Genomic DNA, 20,627 nt, shown 5'->3' with positions numbered 1-20,627 from the left:
TAGGTTTTGAATTTGTCTGGCATACTGCAATAAGGCTAAACCCTCTCCACTGACATTTCCCACCCGCACCTCCATCCCTACCCTCCTTTGTAACCCCTAGGAGGGAGCACCCCTCCAGCACAGGCTATGAAGCCCTGAACAGTGCAGGGAGGGAAAAAGAATGCTCCTCTACTTGCCCTCTCCAGGGGCTTCCAGCCCAAGCAGCACAAGACACAAGGCAGTTACCGAGGTGATAAAGGAATGCACATGTGGCTCAGGACTCTGAACAAAGCCCCAGGTAGTGACAGAGGGATCACAGGAAGCCAGACTCTCCTGGGAGCTAGTTACAAGACTGCTATGTATGCCAGAATGCCACAGATCCATGGAAGGAGGCTGCATGTGGTCACAGAAGTATAGCTCTGAGAATCAGATTAGTTAGACATCCATAGGGAAGGCTTGGAGGAAGAACAACACTGGTTGGTACAAGTGGAATGATGCAGGTTGGGGTTTGTTCTTAGTGATTAGCTTTTGCTTTTGGAGGCCCCCCAAATACCTTGAGAACAGATTTGTGTGATAAGCCCAATACTTGGGGTGCCTGGGTGGCTCAGTCAGTTAAGCCTTTGCCTTTGGCTCAGGTCATGATCCTGGAATCCTGGGATTGAGTCCCAGGATCAAGTCCTGCATTGGGCTCCCCACTCATTGGGGAGTCTGCTTCTCCATCTGTCCCTTTCTCTGCTAGGCATGCTCTCTCTCTCTCTCTCTCTCGCTGTCTCTCAAATAAATAAATAAAATCTTAAAAAAAAGCTCAAATACTAATTTCCAGGTTCCTTATTTCTTCATTACTAAAACATTACTATACCCTTTCCCTAACCTCTGTCACCTTCCTCCTGGCTGGCCCCATCCATGTGCCCAGCAGTGGGCCAGCAAAGGAGTGACGGCGGACAGGAGGCTGAGGGAGGTTCATGTAGGTGTTTGCTGAGCTCCAGCATGGCCCCCCCCCACCCCAGGGAGGGTGGGGACACCTTTTCACAGCATCACACAGCAGCACCTTTGAAGCGGAAAAGAAATCCTACCCTTCCTTTGAGGTGCCTTTTGTAATATTGCTTTCCTCTGGCTGGTTGGATAAGTTAAAATTTCATTGGCTTTTCTTAAAAAAAAAAAAAAAATTTCCCTGTTGTCATATCATGAAAAGAGAGGATATCTCTCGAAGGCGTTTGCTGCCCTCAAGAAATGAGAAAGAAAAGAATCTGGTTCTTATTCTGGAAATTTAATTTCTCTTGCAAGCTTAAGCCGATCAGCTGATGTATTTTGAAACAAAAAAACCCATATATATATATATATAATATTATATATATATATACAGTGGTTGTTCAGGTTCTGTTAAAAGAAAAAAAAAAAAAGCCCCCTCCATCCCTCCACAGTTCCAGTGTTCTCTGTGTTCTTTGGAGGCTAAATGGTGGGCAGTTCTAGGGGCCCTGGTAAAAAACACATTCCGAAAACCAACCCAAAACAGTAGCAGCCCAGATGAGATTATGAGACCAAATCAGTAGGGGGCAGCCTGACACAATCTAACAGAGGTTGATAGTCTAATAAAACTTCAGAAACCAGGCTCTTTGAGACAACAAAGGCCAAAATTGTGCTAAAAGCTGTAAATCTTGCATGCTAAATTCCTGTGTAAGAGACGATTGTGGTTGTATCATAATTAAACATGCTACTAAAACATAAATCCCTTACTGATAACTTCTTCGTAGCCTCATTTGCCGTGGAACGAACCAGAGGCTGATCACCCATTAGCCATAATTGAAAAGATTTCTGATGGGTTCGGCACAGACTCATCTTTTGTGTATTGGAAGCAACAACAAAAAAAAGTAAATCATCATTGTCATTGCCATGAAGCATTCCCGAACCGTCTTTAAGAATGTACAGCTGTGTTGGTGCTAAAGGTTGAGATCTGATGGTTGGCTTTAGTATCTTACAACCTAGAAATGCGATGGGGTGGAGAAGAAAGATCATTTACAGCTTATTGTCTTAGTTTCTTAAGACCACGGTAACAAAGTACCACATACTGAGAGGCTTTTTTTTTTTTTAAGATTTGTGTTTATTTAGTCATGAGAGACACACAGAGGGAGAGGCAGAGACACAGGCAGAGGGAGAAGCAGGCTCTATGCTGGGAGCCCGATGCGGGACTCGATCCTGGGACTCCAGGATCATGCCCTGGGCCCAAGGCAGGAGCTAAACCGCTGAGCCACCCAAGTGTCCCAAACTGAGAGGCTTTAAGTCTCAGAAATGTATTCTCTTGGTTATATCTACAGGGACTCTACTTCCAAATAAGGTTACATGTGAGGCATGCAAGATTAAGGCTTCCACACCACGTTTTTGGGGGGCGACAGGGGAATGCAATTCAACCCATAACAGGTATATAGGTATTTTTGTGTCATTTGGACTCTGCCACACAGCTTTTCACTGGATCATGGCATCTCCTAAATTGGGTCAATTAGTTCAGTCTTTCCAGAAATTCTAGTCCCTTGCTTAGGCTAATTCTTATGAAGGAGTAGAAATGGTATAAACATTTGTTCAGTGATCGCTAAGTGGTAGTTTGCAAAAGTCATCTTCAGTGCAACTAGGTCTCTCCAAAGCCACTGCTTCGCACTAGTGCAAACTGCCTTCACCCCAGGAGAAATGGGCCACTTCACGGCCCTATGAAACCCTGTCTTCCTGCTTTCCAACTTCCCTTCTCTGTTGGTTATCTACTGCTGCGCGACAAGTTACCCCATAACTAGATGCTTAGAACAACAAACAGTTACCACCTCAGGAGGTGTTCTGAGGGTCAGGTATCCAGGCCCAGCTTTGCAGGGCCCTCTGACTCTGGGTCTCTCAGGAGGTTGCCATCTCGGGGTTGGCTGAGCTGCCTTCATCTCAAAATTCCCCTGGGGTGAACCCCTTCTGAGTTTGCTCACTTTGCTGTTAGAAGGCCTCAGGCCCTCGCTGGGTATTGGCTGTAGACAGCCGTCGTCGGGGTCAGGGGGACCTCTCCAGAAGCCTTGTCTCAACCAGGCAGCTGGCTTCCCCCAGGCGAGGGCTCTGAGAGGGAGAGCAAGCGTGCAAGGCTGAGTAAGAACCAAGTCAGGGTCTTTTGTAACCTCATCTCCGAAGTGGCCTGGAATTACTTTTGCGGTATTCTACTTGTCAGAAGCAAGTACCTAGACCCAGCCCTCGCTCAAGGGGAGAGGATTAGAAGAGGGCACTGTAAGGAGAAGCTTACTTCCTCTTGTGTCTGTCGCTCCTTTACTCTCACAAAACTGCCACAATCAAACCCTTCCAAACGACAGATGTGTAGGTTCTCCACATACCTCAATTCTGTGACACCAGCCCGGTGTTGTACAGCGTAGCTTAGCTCTGACACTATCTATAGGCATACCTCATTTTACTGTGCTTTGCTTTATTGCACTTCGCAGATACTGCTTGCTTTTTTTTAAATCTTATTTTAAAATTTTTATGTTTTTTACAATTTTTCAAAAACATTTTATTTATTTATTCATGAGAGACATATATAGAGAGAGGCAGAGACATAGGCAGAGGGAGAAGCAGGCTCCCTGCAGGGAGCCTGATGTGGGACTCGATGCTGGGACTCCGGGATCACGCCTAGAGCTGAAGGCAGGCACTCCACGGCTGAGCCACCCAGGCATCCATGTGTTTTACAAACTGAAGGTGTGTAGCCACCCAGTGTTAACTAAGTCCATTAGCATCATTTTCCCGACAGCATTTGCTTGCTTTGTGTCTGTGTCACATTTTGATATTCTTGTAATATTTCAAATTTTTCACTATTCTGTTTTTTTATGGTGATCTGTGATCAGTGATTATGACTCACTAAAAGCTCAGATGATGGTTAGCATTTTTTTTGCAATAAAGTATTTTTAAATTGAGGAATGTAAAAAAAAAATTGAGGACATAATGCTATTGCACGCTTAAAACAGACTGTGGTGTAGTATAAGCATCACTTTTATATGCACTGGGAAACCAAAAAATCCACTTGAGTAACTATTGGGATATTTGCTTTACTGCTGTGGGTTTGAAATCAAAACCACAATATCTCTGAGGTATGACTGCACCTGGAGATAGCATCAGATCCTACACACAAGCTAAGGGTTCAGAGAAAACAACTGTGCTTTCAGGAGCCAATCACAAATCCAGGTTGTCACCTATGCTTCTGACCAACTCGCTATAAAGCGAAAGTTCCTGCCACTCCCTCCTCCAGTTTAATTAATTTGCTTGAGAGGCTTCTAGAACTCAGGAAGGCATTTATTTATTAGATTAATGGTTTCTTATAAAAGATATAACTCAGGAACAGCTAGGTGGAAGAGATGCTTAGGGCAAAGTGCCTGAGAAGGGTGCAGAGCTTCCTTGTCATCTCCAAGGTTCCAATCTCTCAGCACTTGCACGTGTTCCCACACGCAGAACTTCTCTGAACTTGAGCCTTTTGGGTTTTTGTGAAGGAAGCTTTACTACGTAGCCATGGTTTATTAATTAATTGGCCGTTGGTGATTGAATTCGGTCTCACATAAAAGTCATAATATCATGGCACTCACATGAGGAGGCAGAAATTGTTGGGAACCACTTTAGATGCTGCCTATCATATCCTCCTACAGATTGTTAGCTAAACATTTTCTAGAGTAAAATGTAAATCAAGCACAACTCACTTCTGCTCAAAGTCCTCCAGTGGCTTCCCATCACTCTTAGAGTCTGAAGTCCCTACCCAGGCCTAAGTGATTTGGCCCTAGGTGTCTTTGTGATCTTACCTCCTTTAACTTCCCTTTCTCCATTGCTTTACCTTAGCCCTATGTCCTTTGACATAACATGCTGAGCTCACCTTGGGACTTTGCCTTTGCTCCTCTGCCCGACTGATCTGGGTGCGGGGCCACTGGTGGTACTGCAGTCTGGGAAGGAAGGCGGTCTGACTTCAAGGAACCAGCTTTCTGGGCTGGAGGCAGAAGAGTTCTACTAGATGACTTCTGGGGGTTTCACAGAGGAATCTGGAGATGCTGAGCATCAAGAGGACCATCAGACACAGTGGACGAAGTGGGTCCTGGGTTTGACATTAGTGCTGAGAAGCTGAAGGGCCAGGAAGGAAGCACTGATAGTCACCAAACCTGTGAGGGGCCTCCCAAGAGCTTGAGACCTCCAAAGGTCAGCTCTGCCGGCAGCTGTCTGGAAGCCCAAGAAGAAGAGGCACCGCTATGGCCAGGGCTACACGATGATGGCTCTGAACTACACGATGATGGCTCTGACAGTCTGAAGTTCATGGGTCAGTCTCCGACTGAGCGTATACAGAACCGCAGGGCCAGTCCTGGCGGTGGGAGAGGCCCCAGTGTGGGTGGCCGCTGACCCAGGAGGAGCTGCTCAGGGAGGCCAGGATCACAGAGGAGTGCAATTTACCTTCATCAGAGATGACGTATTGTAAGCGAACTAATGTGAGTTAGCTCCTCTGTGAGTTACAGGTAGAGATACCCCAGGTGGGGTTGTCACACAAAGGAGACTTTATTTGTAACAAATAAGGAGATCACAGTAATAACTTCCAAAGCGGTGACTCCTCAAGCAGGGGTGAGCAGCTTTTTAAACTTAGGTTTTCGGATGAATATTCAGAAAGGGGAGATTTGTCACAGTGGTAAAGGCAGGAGGGTATAAGTAGGCACAGGCCTGCTTAGAAAACGTGGCTAGCTACTGCATTCTTACGTTAATGAAGCTTGTGTTCCTCCTAGGGTGGAGACTTTATAATGAAGCAGAGGTAATCTTGGGACCAGGAGAAGGGGTTGTGGGCATGCTCTGAGAGCCCGTATAACCGGATTAGGGTCTTGGGTTCCTTATCTTGGATAAGGAATGCAGGGTCTTGCTTACTCTTGAAATAACACTGGGAATTTTACCACTGATTTGTTGTCTGTGATATCCTATTTCCTGGCCTGTTGGAGACTGTTTTTGCATTCCCTTTGTTCCCTTAAAATCCTTAACTATCGTGGTTTTTGCATTTTTTGTAATACTGACACCTTCCAGAAACTTCTACAAGAGAAGTGTGTTTGGGCAAGTAGGGCATAGATCATGGAAAATAGCTAGAGGCCTAAAATGACTTCTCTTGTGTCACAAAAGCTATGTTTCATCTTTCTTTTTCTGGGGACCCCTAACTCTCTCTGCTTACAGCGTAAGTAGCTCGAGGCAGCCAGAAAGCAGCAGGTTTGCAAGAAGCAGGAGTTCCCAGGGCACATAACCACTTGTTATTCAGTGACAGTGCCCCCGATTGGAGGAGCTGGGCCCCAAGGCAGGGAATGTCAGTGGAGAGGCACTTCCTCCTGCTTCCACTGTCTCAGCCTTGACCTCTGTGCTGGGATTCGGTCTGTCCTCTGCACTGCTCTCTGTTCCTGTAACTTCATCACTTTTAGTGATGCTATGACGTTTGAAGAATGGGTTCCCTAAGGGTGGCCCCCCAAAGGTCCCTGTTCTGAAGGTTTGCTCGGTGACCTGTTGCCCAACCCGGTACTGGTGTAATGAAATCAACGTGAGTTTTCTCCTTGGTGAGTCATAGAACTTGCACCAGGTGAATTGTCATTGCACAAAAAAACCCATTATTTGCAGCAAACAATGAGATCACTGGAATGGCTTCCAAAGCTGTGACTCCCCAGTAGGGGGGGATGAATGGGTACCTTTTGTTTAGGGTTAGGATGAATATTTAGAGGGAAGCCTTGTCATCCTATGTAGAGGCCAGTATAAGGCCCTGCATGCACCTTAAAGAAACATGTCCACACACATTGTATGGTAATGTAAATGAGGCAGAGGCTCCTCCTCCAGTGGAGGTTTTAGTGTTATAATGAGGTGAAGGCAATTACCAGTCATTCTAGGGTGTCACTTCCCAATCTGCACTGGTGTGAGTCAGGGGTTTTGCTTAAATAGTCTGAGTGGTCTGGGCTGGCTGCAGGACTTTCAGGGCACTCATCATCACCTGAGGGATGGTTTTGGGTTTCATTGTTCTGAGTTAAGAGGTTAACCAAAACAAAGAGCCTAAGGAAAAATGTGAGACAAAGGTTCATGAGTACAAGCAGATGGGCAGTAAAGGTCAGGTCTTGGAGTCTAAATGGTTGACCCTGGGAACCTGTTGGAAACAGAGCTTGTGCCCCTGCTTGACCCTTCAAGATCATCTGTGAGGCCTGCAAGAAGGGGATCATTGCCCACATACTGCTGCTCACTACCTGGGCCCTAGACCCTGGGCCACCACCTCCTGAGCCCCTCCTGCTCTGGGCTCCAGCCTTGTACCAGAGCACTGTCATCAGAAGAAGAGATGTCTAGTCCTGAGAAATCTCTCCTGCCCTGACTTTGGGGCTCTTGAAATCCTCCCAACTTTACCTGCTTCTCTTCTTTGTTATCTGATCTTTGCCCAACTCTTTTTTTTTTTTTTAAATATTATATTTATTTTTTCTTGAGAGAGAGAGAGAGAGAGTCAGAGACACAGGCAGAGGGAGAAGCAGGCTCTATGCTGGGAGCCTGATGCGGGACTCGATCCTGGGACTCCAGGATCATGCCCCAGGCCAAAGGCAGGCGCTAAACCGCTGAGCCACCCGGGCTGCCCTGCCCAACTCTTTTCTAGATTCCACCCCCCCCCCCCCCCCCGCGTCTTTCCTCCTTGTGTTTTTAATCTAATAAAATAAAATGCCTCTCTGTGCCTGCCTCTCTTTTTTTTTCCTCTTGCTTTCTTAGTCTCTCTTATTTGTTTATTATTAAGTTCTTATGCCATATAGAAGACTATTTCAAGCTGATAGAAAGTCTTTCAGAGAGTGATTCTTTTTTGCAGGGAGAGGTTCACTTATTGACTTATATACCATTGATTTGTGCACATGGACATCTTTTGTAATACGTTACATATATAAAATGAATGTACCTTATTTTTAGAGCAGTTTTAGATTTATAGGAAAATTGAACAAAAATGCAGATTTTCCATATATTCCCTTATACCCCAAAGAGTTTCTTGTATTATTAGCATCTTATATTGGTATGATTCATTTGTTATAACTGATGCACCAATTTTAATATATTATTATTAGCTAAAGTCTCTAATATACATTAGGGTTCACTCTTTGTATTGTGCAGTTCTATGGATTTTGCCAAATGTTTAATGTCATGTAGCCAGCATTATAGTATCATACAGAATACTTTCACTGCCCTAAAAGTCACCTGTTATCTACCTATTTACTGTTCCCCTCCTTCTCCCAAGAACTGGCAATGACTGATCTTTTTATTGTCCCTAAATATTGCCTTTTCCAGAATGCTATGTATTGGAATCATGATATTCAGGCTGACTTCTTTCACTTAGCAAGATAATTTAAGTTTTCTCTGTATTATTTTGTGGCTTGATGACTCATGTCTTTTTAAAAAAATTTTTTTAGATTTTATTTATTTGAGAGAGAGAGAGAGAGAGAGAAAGCCCGTGCATTCACTAGTAGGGGGAAGAGCAAAGGGAGAGGGAGAAGCAGACTCCCCACTAAGGAGGGAGCCAGATGTGGGGCTTGATCCAGGACCCTGGGATCATGAACTGAGCCAAAGGCAGAGGCTTAACTGCCTGAGCCACCCAGGTGCCCCAACTTGTGTCTTTTTTTTTTTTTTTTTAACTCTACCTTATTTATTTATTTTAAATTTTTATTTAAATTCAGTTTGCCAACATGTAGTATAACAGCCAGTGGTCATCTCATCAAGTGCCCTTCTTAGTGCCTGTCACACAGTCATACCACCCCCCCCCCCTTCTGCAACCCTTTGTTTGTTTCCCAGAGTTAGGAGTCTCTCATGGTTTATCTTTCTCTCTAATTTTTCCCCACTCAGTTTGGTCCCTTCCCTTATGGTCCCTTTCACTATTTCTTATATTCCACATATGAGTGAAACCATATTCAACTCATGTCTTTTTATTGCTGAATAAAAACCGTCCCTTGAATATATGTGCCACAGTTTATCTATTTACCCATTTACCCATTGAAGGACATCTTGGTTACTTCCAATATTAGGGAATTATAAATAAAGCTGATATAAATATTTATGTGCAGGTTTTAAAAAAATATTTTATTTTTAAAGTAATTTCTACACCCAACAGAGAACTCAAACTTACAACTCTGACATCAAGAGTCACATGCTGTACTGTCTGAGCCTCTATGTGCAGGTTTTTGTAGACCTAAGAATATAAGCTATTCAAAATGATGCTTAACTCCAGACAAGGGCATGAGGGAGCTTTTTAGGGTGATGAAAATGCTAATGAAAACATCTCAATTTTGGTGGCAATTACTCAACCCTAAATATTTGTCAAAGCTCATGGTGCTGTGTACCTAAAAATAGTGAATTTTACTATATAGAAAGTATATTTCAACAAGCCTACCTTAAAAAAAAAGTTAATTATGAACTCTCCACAAACAAATGATGTTTGCAAAAAATTGTGATGCGTATGTAAGAAAGTCAAGTAAATGAGTTTGGATTAAAGAAAAACAAACTATACCTAGGATAATAAAAATATTAATGCTTGTTGTCTCAAGGTGGTGGGATCATGAATGGTTATTTTAATTTTTATCTTTATTTTTGTTATGTTCTCTCTAATATACGTATCATACTTTAGCTATAGGAATATGAAATATTTCTGCTAAAATATTTATAAAAATTGAACATATGGTCCAATCTTTGAGGATGCAAGGATGCACAGAAAAAAACTGGAGAGAATGTTAAAATAACAAAAATGATATTAACTTTGGATATTATTTTTTTTCCTTGTTCTTTTATACCTATCAGATTTAAAGAACCTAATATGAGGTTAGGAAATTACATTTCCTCATGAAGCATCTACTACTTTTATTATCACAAAGGTATCCCACAAAATTTGAGGTGCCTTTACATACTTGATAGGTAAAAAAATTCACTTTGTTTTCTGTCTGGCTAATTCTTTTGAAATACAGGAGAAACATGATTGCTAGAGGCCGGTGTGAGATGGTGCATCTGGATGCCATAGGTAGAGGCACTGGGGGGCAGCAGGTTCTTTTACTAATTTCCAGGGCCTTCCAGGAGGCCATTTCCACCTACATACCTCCTTGCTTTCTATGCCATGTCAGTCATCAGAGAGGAGCTGGGTCCCATCCTCCAAAGGGTTTTGTCTGAACTCTGCCTCCATCTGTCAGCATGGCCAGGGTGCTCTGTGTTGGCAGCATTTTCTGTTCTGAAAACTGAAAGACGGCAAGTGATGGGGACTGATTTAAAGCATGGAGTTCATAAGGGGCAAGATGGGATTCTCTCATCCCTTCCTTTTTCTTGCTAGTCCTACTTTCTTCCCTTGTCCTGGTGGGGATGAAATATTTGGCACGACAAAAGCAGAATACAGAGATTTTGTTGGAATAATGCTGTGACTAGGAAGGCTATGAGGTGAGGGCAACTCCACTGCCCCCCTCATGCTGGAAGTACCCATTCCCCTTGGCCCTGAGAGGCCTCTCTCCCCAGGTCCCCTAGATCTAAAAGACCCTTGACTGGAAAGAAAAATAGATCTTGGAAAAGACCATTTATATGGCTTATTCAAGTCACTAAGCTAGTTTTGCATATTTGTTCTGCATAAAGATGTGTAATAGCATGTTGTTGAAGCTAGCATGAGAAGAGTGGAGAGCTGAAACCCTGCTATGTGTGTACTCTTTTTCTTTTTGCCTACAGATTTTAGTAAACAGGAGAGCCTTGCTTAAAATGTTGAGTTTGTGGTTTTTATTTACTCAATATAGTGTTTTTCAAATTGTGGTATGTGCACCACTGGGATGATTTCAGGTGGTACATGCATGAGCATTTTTTATTTTAGTAGTGATGTATTTTGTTATAATAATTAGTTGAAAAATATAACCAGTATAACAAAACCCACAATTTTGTGGATGTTATTGCATATGCAGCCCCATTTCTTAAAGTTTTAAAAAGTGAGAAATACTAAGTTAATAGACCACTCAGGAAATCAGTAAGGCAAGGATTAGAACTGAAGTATGCAAAATACAGTGCCATTGGATGTGGCCGATGATAGCAAGAGAAGGGTCTGTTTGTTTTGCAGATAGTTTATTCTGAAGAATATCTAGTAATGATTATAAAAGATCTAAAGCTTCCTCAAGATCTGATGCTCCTTGCCTGGATGGACTCAGGAGCTCAGCTCACAGCTTTAGTTTTCATTAAGTTGGAGTTAGGGCTCTGGGGGCAGAGTGGAGAGGTGGGAAAACCTGAGAGGATCCGACTGGGAGAAGAGAGGTGGAGACCACAGAGAGATGGATCCCTTGCCATCCAAGGTGGATGCTGAGTAAATTAACAGATAACTTGATGGGGTGGTAATTTGTGGTACCATCTGTTCTCCACGTGGGAAAGAGATTAGTAACAGGAATGCATTCTGTTAATGGGCTAAACCTATAGTCAGCTCTGGGTAACTGGGGTTCAATCCCAGTGGGGACCCTCTGAAGTATTATAGAGCTGTCCCCTGCAGCTGTAGGTGGGTCTCTGAGTGAATCCAAAGAAAGTGGGGCAACAAGAGCATCTGTTACAATGTCTCACCCCTGGACCTCAGCCCAAAGCCTCCGGATAGGCCATCTTACTCCTATGTCTTACTGTCATGTGTCTACACCTATTTCACATAGTGATGCAGGTATACAGTGGTATACAATGTGGATAGTGAACGTATATGTAAACTTAGTGTTGTAAGAAGATATTAACCACCTGTTAAGGAGAAAAGACAACTTATAAAACTGTATAAAGTATCCCATTTTTTGTGTGTGAAAAAATGCATTGGTGTACATAGAGAAAAGTCTGGAAGGAGATATATTAACATGTTTATGATTATCACTTGGTCATGGGATTGTGAATGATTCTGTTTTTCTTTCTTCACTAATTTTCAAAATGATTAACATGTATTTCTTTGTAAATTTTTTTATAGATCAGAAAGTTTTCTCTTTATTCACTTACATGTATGCCCTCAAGGGGACTTTCTATATAATTCTAGTAACCTTGGTTACTTATGTCTAAGGTTTGCATGGGGCACAGGCCAGAGTCAGAGTTTCTAGCTGTTTGTGGAAAAGGGGTTAGACTCTGGTTTCTGTGGCAGACAGAATTATTCAATTCAGTATTTTTTTTTGGGGGGGGCACGTGTGGATAACTCAAAAAATATAACTTCTCAACAATATCAGTCATAGAATACTTACATATACATAAAGTATTTTAAATTTAGGTGTACTTTGATGGTTAACTTGAAACATGTGTCTTCTAATAAACATCTGATATGCAGCTTCAATAAACAAATTTGTTATGTAGAACCTTTTACCACTACTGATGCAGACAATATTTTTTGCAATTCTTTAAAATTATTTTCCATAAATAAAAAAAGCATTGGTAGAGAATTCTATTATATGAGGTATTAACTCTTATCTAGCCAACTTAACCTACTTGAAAAACAGTTATCAAATAATAATTTAGGTTTCCAATAATTATCATTATTCAAACTAATTTGCAATTATGACCAAATTATATGGCCAGAAGGGTATCAGATAAAGAGAACCCCCAAAATAAATCCATTCAATAAACCTATATTAAATATTGACAGTGTGTGTAGTGGAAAGTTACCAGGGCTGACTCAGGACTTGCTGGCTTCTAATCCCCTCTGTCAGAATGGCTGTGGGACTTTGGCAAGTTGCTTGACCTCTCTGGGTCTCTGTTTTCTTGTTTGAAAGGTTAAATACCTTTATTATGTGTAGAGTTTTGTGTGAGACACTCAGAAAAACTCCAAAATGCTTTCAAGGAAGTTACAGTGTAGGAGTAATAACGAATATGCAATTATCTACAATACAAAAGCAGCCCATGGCCCTTGCCTTTTGTTTGTTTGTTTGTTTGTTTGTTTTTTGAAGATTTTATTTATGATAGACATAGAGGGAGAAGCAGGCTCCATGCCGGGAGCCTGACGTGGGACTTGATTCCGGGGCTCCAGGATTGCGTCCTGGGCCAAAGGCAGGCACCAAACTGCTGAGCCACCCAGGGATCCCTGGCCCTTGCCTTTTGGACCAGCTCAAGGCAAATGGTTGGTTAAGAGCAGAGACTGGGGGGATCCCTGGGTGGCTCAGTGGTTTAGCGCCTGCCTTCAGCGCTAGTCTCTCTCTGTGTCTCTCAGGAATAAATAAATAAAGTTAAAAAAAAAGAAAGGAGCAGAGATCAGCTGAGTTCACACTCCAACTCTGACATGTGCCAGCAGGGAGACCTGTGTAAGCTATATAACTTTACCTCTTAGAGCCTCAGTTTTCTAATTTGTACATTGGGAATATCTATCTCATAGGGTTGCTGTGGAGAGTCAATGAGATAATGTATTTATAAATAAACACAGAGCACAGAGGTGGGTTCATTGTAGGTATTAATAAATATTAGCTATTATTATTATTAACGTTTGTCCCAATTGGGATGATTATGGTGGAAAGAAGATTTAAAGTGTTTTTTGAGGGGATCCCTGGGTGGCTCAGTGGTTTAGTGCCTGCCTTTGGCCCAGGGCATGATCCTGGAGACCCAGGATCGAGTCCTGCATCGGGCTCCCTACATGGAGCCTGCTTCTCCCTCTGCCTGTGTCTCTGCCTCTCTCTGTCTCTCTCTCTGTGTCTCTCATGAATAAATAAATAAAATCTTTAAGAAAAAAAAATAAAGTGTTTTTTGAAAATTGAGCTAAATGTTTTTTAATAAGTTAAAGTAATTTTATTTTATTTTTTACTTATTTATGAGAGACACAGAGAGAGAGGTAGAGACACAGTCAGAGGGAGAAGCAGGCTCCCTATGGGAAGCCTGATGCAGGACTTGATCCCTGGACCCTGGGATTAGGCCCTGAGTCAAAGGCAGATGCTCAACTGCTGAGCCACCCAGGCATCCCTAAAGTAACTTTAAAAGTAACATAAGCAATATATACTTATTGCACACAAATAAGGATTAAAAAAATAGGTAAAGTCAAATAAAAAAACACATGTACTTAGCAGATGGATCAGACTTTGGATGGTGAGAAAGCATTTTAGGCAGAGGAGCAAGACAAGGAGGTAGTAAAGTGCCCACCCTACTGGAGAAGGCTGCTCAGTCAGATGGTAAGAAGCAGAGGATCCTTTTGGGGATTAGTCACAGATAAGGTTAGGTCAAACAGTGGAGGGCCTGAGTTCTGGTCATTCTACTGTGGGCTAATGGGAAGCCAATGGCAGTGGTTACGCAGGGGGGACTCGATGTAAGAAATGTTTTAGGAACAGGAAATGCTTTCATATATTTTTTTAATTTAATTTTTTTAAAGATTAAAAAAATGAATTTATTTGAGAGAGAGAGTGAGCATGAGACAGAGAGAACATGAGCAGGGGTCAGGGCAAAGGGAGAAGCAGAATCCCTGCTGAGCAGGGAGCCTGATGAGACTCCATCCCAGGATGCTGAGATCATGACCTGAGCTGAAGGCAGACACTTAACAGACTGAGCCACCCAGGCACCCCAGGAAATGCTTTTTAAAAAGATGTGCTTGTCTGCCAAGAAGACTCCTCCTCCCCTGGCCCCATACATTCCAAAATGGGCTTAGACTCTAGGAAACTCATTTTGCTCATACCACCTTCTTCCATCAATTATTGAGACCTCAAAGCAAAGACACAATCTAATCTTGCAAATACAGCCACTCTGATTTCTTACAGAACTGGCTGGATTTCCTTAAGGCTGTAGTTGTGGGCAAAACTTTGCCTGGCAATAGTCCTGCTGCCTCTCTGTAAATACAGGAAGAACTTCTGTAGAAACCCAGGGGAGTATGCATAATTCCAACCTCTGTAAAGAACCACTTCTGCTCTTCTGTAAAGAGATACCTGAATTCACCAGAATTTCTCTTGGGAATGCACAATGTTTGCTTGTTTGGGATAAGTACATTGATAAGACATTTTGGGTAAAGAAGGAGACCCCAAGGACAAAAGTGACCATCAATCTAACGTCTAAGAAATGTGGATCCTCTCATGAGTCCAACCAAATTAATTTGGATTAAGAGATGAAACAGAACTGGAGGAGCTTGATGTAATGAGAGGGTAAGAAAGTGAAAGTTGGGAGTAGTGCAAGGGATGAGAGGAGCCAGGAAACTGGCACCTGGCTGGAAAGGGAGCAAGAGAAACTCCCAGAGTTGCCAAAGCTGAAGAAAGACATTGAGAAGTAAAAGCGCTGTGTTGTTTGTTCTGGGGTGAGTGGCGCACGCCTCTTTCCCTGGCTTCCCCTACAGAGTGGTAGCTGGGTCTGCGTTGCTCACTTAATTGTAATGTCTGTGTGTGTCTGTGTGTGTGTGTGTATTGTGTGTATTCTTTTTGGGGCAACTCAGACAGATGTCCAGGTTCTTATGGGAGAGAACAGAGACCACTGAGACAGACGTAGGGGCAAAAAGCAAAGGTATAGGTGACACTAGAAATGCAGGCATTGCTATGCTGTGAATGCTTCATCTGCTTTCATCACATGCAGTGTTTATTCACTGAACACACACACATACACACGTTCGTTTGTTGATTTAAATCTTTTGTGAAATTTTGGAAACTCGGCAAAAATCATGTCAACTCAATTGTTTCAAGCCCACCGAGGATGAAGTCTTTTGCCATACATAGCCTAAGTGGCTCATTCTTTGGGCCTGGCAGTTATCTGACATAAATTCTGAAAAATATCTTTACAAAGAAGTCTAAAAGCACATGCTTTCATTAATTCACCATCAATGAATGATTTCCCCAAGACCGTAACAAAACATATCCTACGTCAAAGTAAGGATAGGGCAACTTTTGGAGGGTCGTTTTGAAATACCTGAAAGCCAACGCCACAGCAGAATGTGTTTGCCTATGGTAACTTACTTTACTTGTCCCTCTTCTGGTGAAGAAGCACTGGCTAAGACCCGTGCTTTCTTCCAGAGTCATTTGTACATTCTCCCCTTGGTCCAGCTGAGTTTTTTCTGACTGGCTCCCAAGGGGAAACCATCACACTCTTATTGTCATTTGCATAGCACTGGGTGCAGATCTCTCTGAGCTCTTATCACATTATTTTGTGGTTATTTCTCTTGCTCACCCTCTTCTACTAGGCAAAGCTCTCCCCTTCTGTGATCCACACATGTCCCCTGGAGAGGAAGCTGGGCTCTTCCTTTGGCTGTTCTGTGAAGTTCTTTTCCAAAAGTCCAAAGCGTAAGTGGAGACCATTTTAAGGAGAGTCCCAGAAGGCTCCTGGATAATGCAAAGGCAGTGACATGCAGAGAATAGTTCACTCACTCCTTAGTGAGTCAGGAACCAGGTTTTCTATGGTTCACTGCCTTGCTCCCAGGCTCTTCTGAGGCTAAGGTCAACTTAACTTCCTCTTTTTTTTTTTTTTAATTGGAGTTCAATTTGCCAACATATAGCATAACACCCAGTGCTCATCCCAACAAGTGCCCCCCTCAATGCCCTTCACCCAGTCACCCCCACCCCCTGCCCACCTCCTTTTCCACCACCGCTTGTTCGTTTCCCAGAGTTAGGAGTCTCTCATAACTTAACTTCCTCTTATTCATGCTCATGCAAGGCATCGCTATTCTTTAGAGCCTGGGCCAAACTCATCATTAGACCTAGGGGTGGTGGTAGCCCAGCTTTACCGGCAGACGAGCCATCTGTATAAGGTTTTGCCCTTAGGATCATCTTATACATAGGGGCACCTGGGTGAGCCAGTTGATTGGACGACCAACTCTTGATTTCTGCTCAGGTTATGATCTCAGGGTCATGAGATGGAGCCCCGTGTTGGGTTTTCTGTTGAGATTCTCTCCCTCTCCCTCTGCTCCTGCCCCCCAACCTCACGCGTACATGCTCTCTTTAAATGAACAAATAAAATAAATAAATAAAATCTTAAAAAAAAAAAAAGAATCATCTTACACGTAGTTTAATGCCATCTTGAAGTTCTTAATAATACCGAACAAGGGGCTCCATGTTTTCATTTTGGCCTGAGCTCCACAAATTATGTAGCCCGTCTGGAGATATTCTTTCCTCACTCTTCTTAAGCCTTCTTCCTAATGCCTGTTTTCTGCTGTTGTGTTGATGTCTTCTTAAGCCAATCAACAATATAAATGATGAATCCCATCAAGGGGAAACTTGGCCCTACGTTTAAGGCAAGGCTTGATTCAAAGGTCCCCATAAGGTAATTTTATAAAACATTAATATTAGATATTTACAAATCTAGGTATTTAAAGTGTTCAAGCGTTCCTAGAGTCCATTCTAACCTAGAGTCATTCTGTTAAAGAAGCTAATGTTATTTGTGTCAATTTGTTTTTACAAAGTTATATTCAAATTTAGATGCACCTGAAAATGAAACAGGCCCTTAGGAAATGTAGCAGCATTTGTTTATATACTAGAGTGATTCAGAATCGTCCTTCATTTAAATTCCCATTGTCTATAGTAGTGCTGGGAGGTACTTGATAGTTCTGAGCCCAGTGAGTGGTTTTCAAGCTGGGTCTCATGAGGTTCTAAGTATTCTATGAGGAGTACATCAGGGGGTACTGGGGGGCAAGCTGGATGTGCTATAGCTGAGGCTTAGGGTCTCCCATCTTGGCTTCAGTTACTCTGACTTTTATATTTTGAACTCACATAACAGTTATTTTTTTTTTTTTTAAGATTTTATTTATTTATTCATGGGAGATACAGAGAAAGAGGCAGAGACATAGGCAGAGGGAGAAGCAGGCTTCCTACAAGGAGCCTGATGCAGGACTTGATCCCTGGACTCCGTCCAAGATCACGCCCTGAGCTGAAAGCAGATGCTCAACAACTGAGCCACCCAGGTGTCCCTCACATAACAGTTCTGCTGCTAAAAAGAAATCTTGAAAACATCCCATCTAGTTCATTTCATTCTACAGTCATGTGCTAGAAGAAGCCACTGGAATTTAAAGAGATTTTAGTGGATTGCCCCAGGTAACTGAGTTTATTAAATGGCAGAGCTAGACCTCAAGTTTGACCTCTTGACTCCCAATGATACTTTGGCATTTAATACTATAGCTGCCTACAGACTGGTTAAATATTTTCACTGGGAGGTGGTTTGATAAAAGCCAAAGGAACGTGTTTACTTGGCTCATATTTCCAGGAAAACCTGACTTCATTCCCAGAGGTGCCACCTCTAACCCCATCTGGACATCTCATAAATCTGTACAGTTGTTTATGAGAGGACTTGGCAAGAGATGGTGGAAGGTGAAAACCAATGGGATAACACAGCTGGAAAAACAATGTATGTTCCTGAGCAGGCAGGCACAGAAGAGGTAGAAATGTCCAGTAAATTTATGAAAAAGTGCTTGACTTCATTGGTAGTCAAAGACAACATATTGTTGTATAACAGATTGATAAAGATGAAAAATATTGTGGGTAGTTGGCTAGGCGGGGCAAAGTAAGCTTTCTTATGCACTGTGGGTGGGAGTATAAATTGATACTGTTGCAGGATTTCTCTCCCCATAGCGCCCTCTGTTCTTGGTCACATGCATGCAAGGATGAAGAGGTGGATCAGATGCGAGTGGTGGTCAGCCAAGCAGAGTGCTATTGAGGATAGTACAACGCTCCCGAAGAGGGAGGGGATCCCAGAGGGTTGCTCTCGGGGTTTCGGAGTTTAGGGGTCTAATGAGCTCTTTTGCGGAACAACCTTAAGCAACCAGGACGTGCTGAGTGGTGCCAATCACGGCTTTGGTTACGTATCTGTCTACCTGGTGGGCTGATGTCCGTGTGCTGATGGTTTTGGGGGGCTGACATCTGAGGCTTAGGTCCTCACTCCCCATTGCCTGTAATAGGGACGAATGCTTTGTGGTTAACTGTCTTATTTTAGGACGTTCTGCAGAAGTCATTTCTGCAAAGGCTGCAAAGCAGAATGTCAATGCGATCATGTCTAAGTTGCAGACAGGATGTTAGTGCTGTCTTCTCTTAGCTTTCCTGACTCCATATTTTCTTGTTGTGGGCCCTGGCCCTGACCACCTCAATGTCCAACCAACTCCTAACACTACCACTTTTTTGAAGGGAATTTTGAAATGCCTTTTGAGATTTTAAATAGACTTATCTTTTGATCTAGCAATCTAAGAGTTTGTCCTGCAGTAGAACTGAAATAGTAGCACAAGTTTATTTGTACGAGGATATTCACTATAATTGTAATAGTTGGGACAGTGAGGGCAGAGCCATCCTTTCTCCAGGCTTCATGTTTGCACGTGGAGGGAGGTCCACCCGACTAATGTTCTTGTCCTTTTGCCCCATCTCCTCACCTACCCTAAGCCTGGAGGGAGAAACTGTTTTTAAGTTTGGGACAAACAGCTGAGCACTTTTTCTCTGGCTCCTTCCTCCTCCTCTCCTTGATTGGATTTGCCTGTGTGAAGTTGTGCTTTTATCAGCTCTTGATCATAGGATGACCTCTGCCCTTTGGGATAACCTGCAGTTTTGGGGTTTAAGTCAAATGCTGATGGTGGTGGTAGGGATCTTACTAGCAATCTTATTTGGCTCTCACATTGAAGTCATGTTCTCCAGAATCTACTTACATCAGTAATGGAAGTGATATTTGATTTCTATATCTAAATCCTATGTCTTTATCTTTTAATTATTCTAGAATCCAATAGGAATATGAGGAGTATTATTGATAGTCCCTTCAAGCTCAGTAATAGAAATTCTAAACAACCATAATGTCCATTAAATAAATTGTGGTACTCCTGTTCAATAGAACACTACACTGCCATTACAAGGAATGAGGTAATCTTATATATGGACATAGAAAAATGTCTACCATATAATGCCAAGGGTGAGGAGAGGCAACTTTTGTAAGAACTTACATAGTTAGAGATTGTGGTTTTTTGTTTTTCTTTTAAAGTTCATTTATTGTTATTTATGGGAAAATGCGCACTGATCCACAGATAGTGTTTACTTCCAAGGAGTGGTGTGGTGGTGTTTTTTCTTTCCCCACAAAGAGCAAGAGATGCTTTTGTAAAAATAATAAAATCAATTTTATTATTCTAAAAGAAAAAGTGATTATTTTGTTACTGGTGAGATTAGATAATCTAGTTATCAGAGATAGTACTTGATTGAACAACACCCCCAAACTCCCCATTCCTGCTACAAAGATAAGGGAAGGTCTTGGAGATTATCACAATTCATGGTTCTTAGGCTAGAAAATGATACTTGGTTATTTTTTCCCTGGTACTATTTTTGAGTTGGTATATAATATCTTAGTTTAATTCTCTGATCTCATAGGAGTCTATTGTTTGTCTTTGTTTCTTCTGATAGTACAACTAATAGAAACTGTATAGAATTTGGAAAATACAGGAAAACACAGAGAAGCAGAGGGACAAATGGCTTATGATCCCATCATCTAGAAGCAAATATTTGTAACATTTTCTGTTGTCCGTTTCCAGTTTTTTCCATACATATTTGCACATGGCTGATACTGCATTCTACATGCAGATTTGTAACCTGCCAGTCTTTTATTTAGTTAATGCTATGTCATAAGCTTTTTCATCATGTCAAAAAACTTCATAAGCATTATTTTAAAAATCTGTAATATTTTATCACACAGGTATATTTTAGTTAGAATACTTTTGAAGTGTAGTTTGAAAGTAGATGGCTCCAGAGTTGATCAGGGTGATAGGCCGTTATCTGTGA

The 20,627-nt window shown here is 42.2% G+C and overlaps 1 protein-coding gene and 1 pseudogene across 3 annotated transcripts in view; both read left to right on the top strand.

The window, feature by feature from the left end:
* The window catches only part of LOC140640603 (uncharacterized), a 56,042-nt pseudogene extending 48,533 nt beyond the window's left edge, over window positions 1-7,509 (top strand).
* Window positions 1-20,627, top strand: part of SPTSSA (serine palmitoyltransferase small subunit A) — a 188,191-nt gene that overhangs the window by 137,251 nt on the left and 30,313 nt on the right. The window lies entirely within an intron of this gene.

This window comes from Canis lupus, chromosome 9 (assembly GCF_048164855.1).
Source record: "Canis lupus baileyi chromosome 9, mCanLup2.hap1, whole genome shotgun sequence".
Taxonomy (NCBI): Eukaryota; Metazoa; Chordata; class Mammalia; order Carnivora; family Canidae; genus Canis; species Canis lupus.
This window is presented reverse-complemented; position numbering and strand designations above follow the sequence as displayed.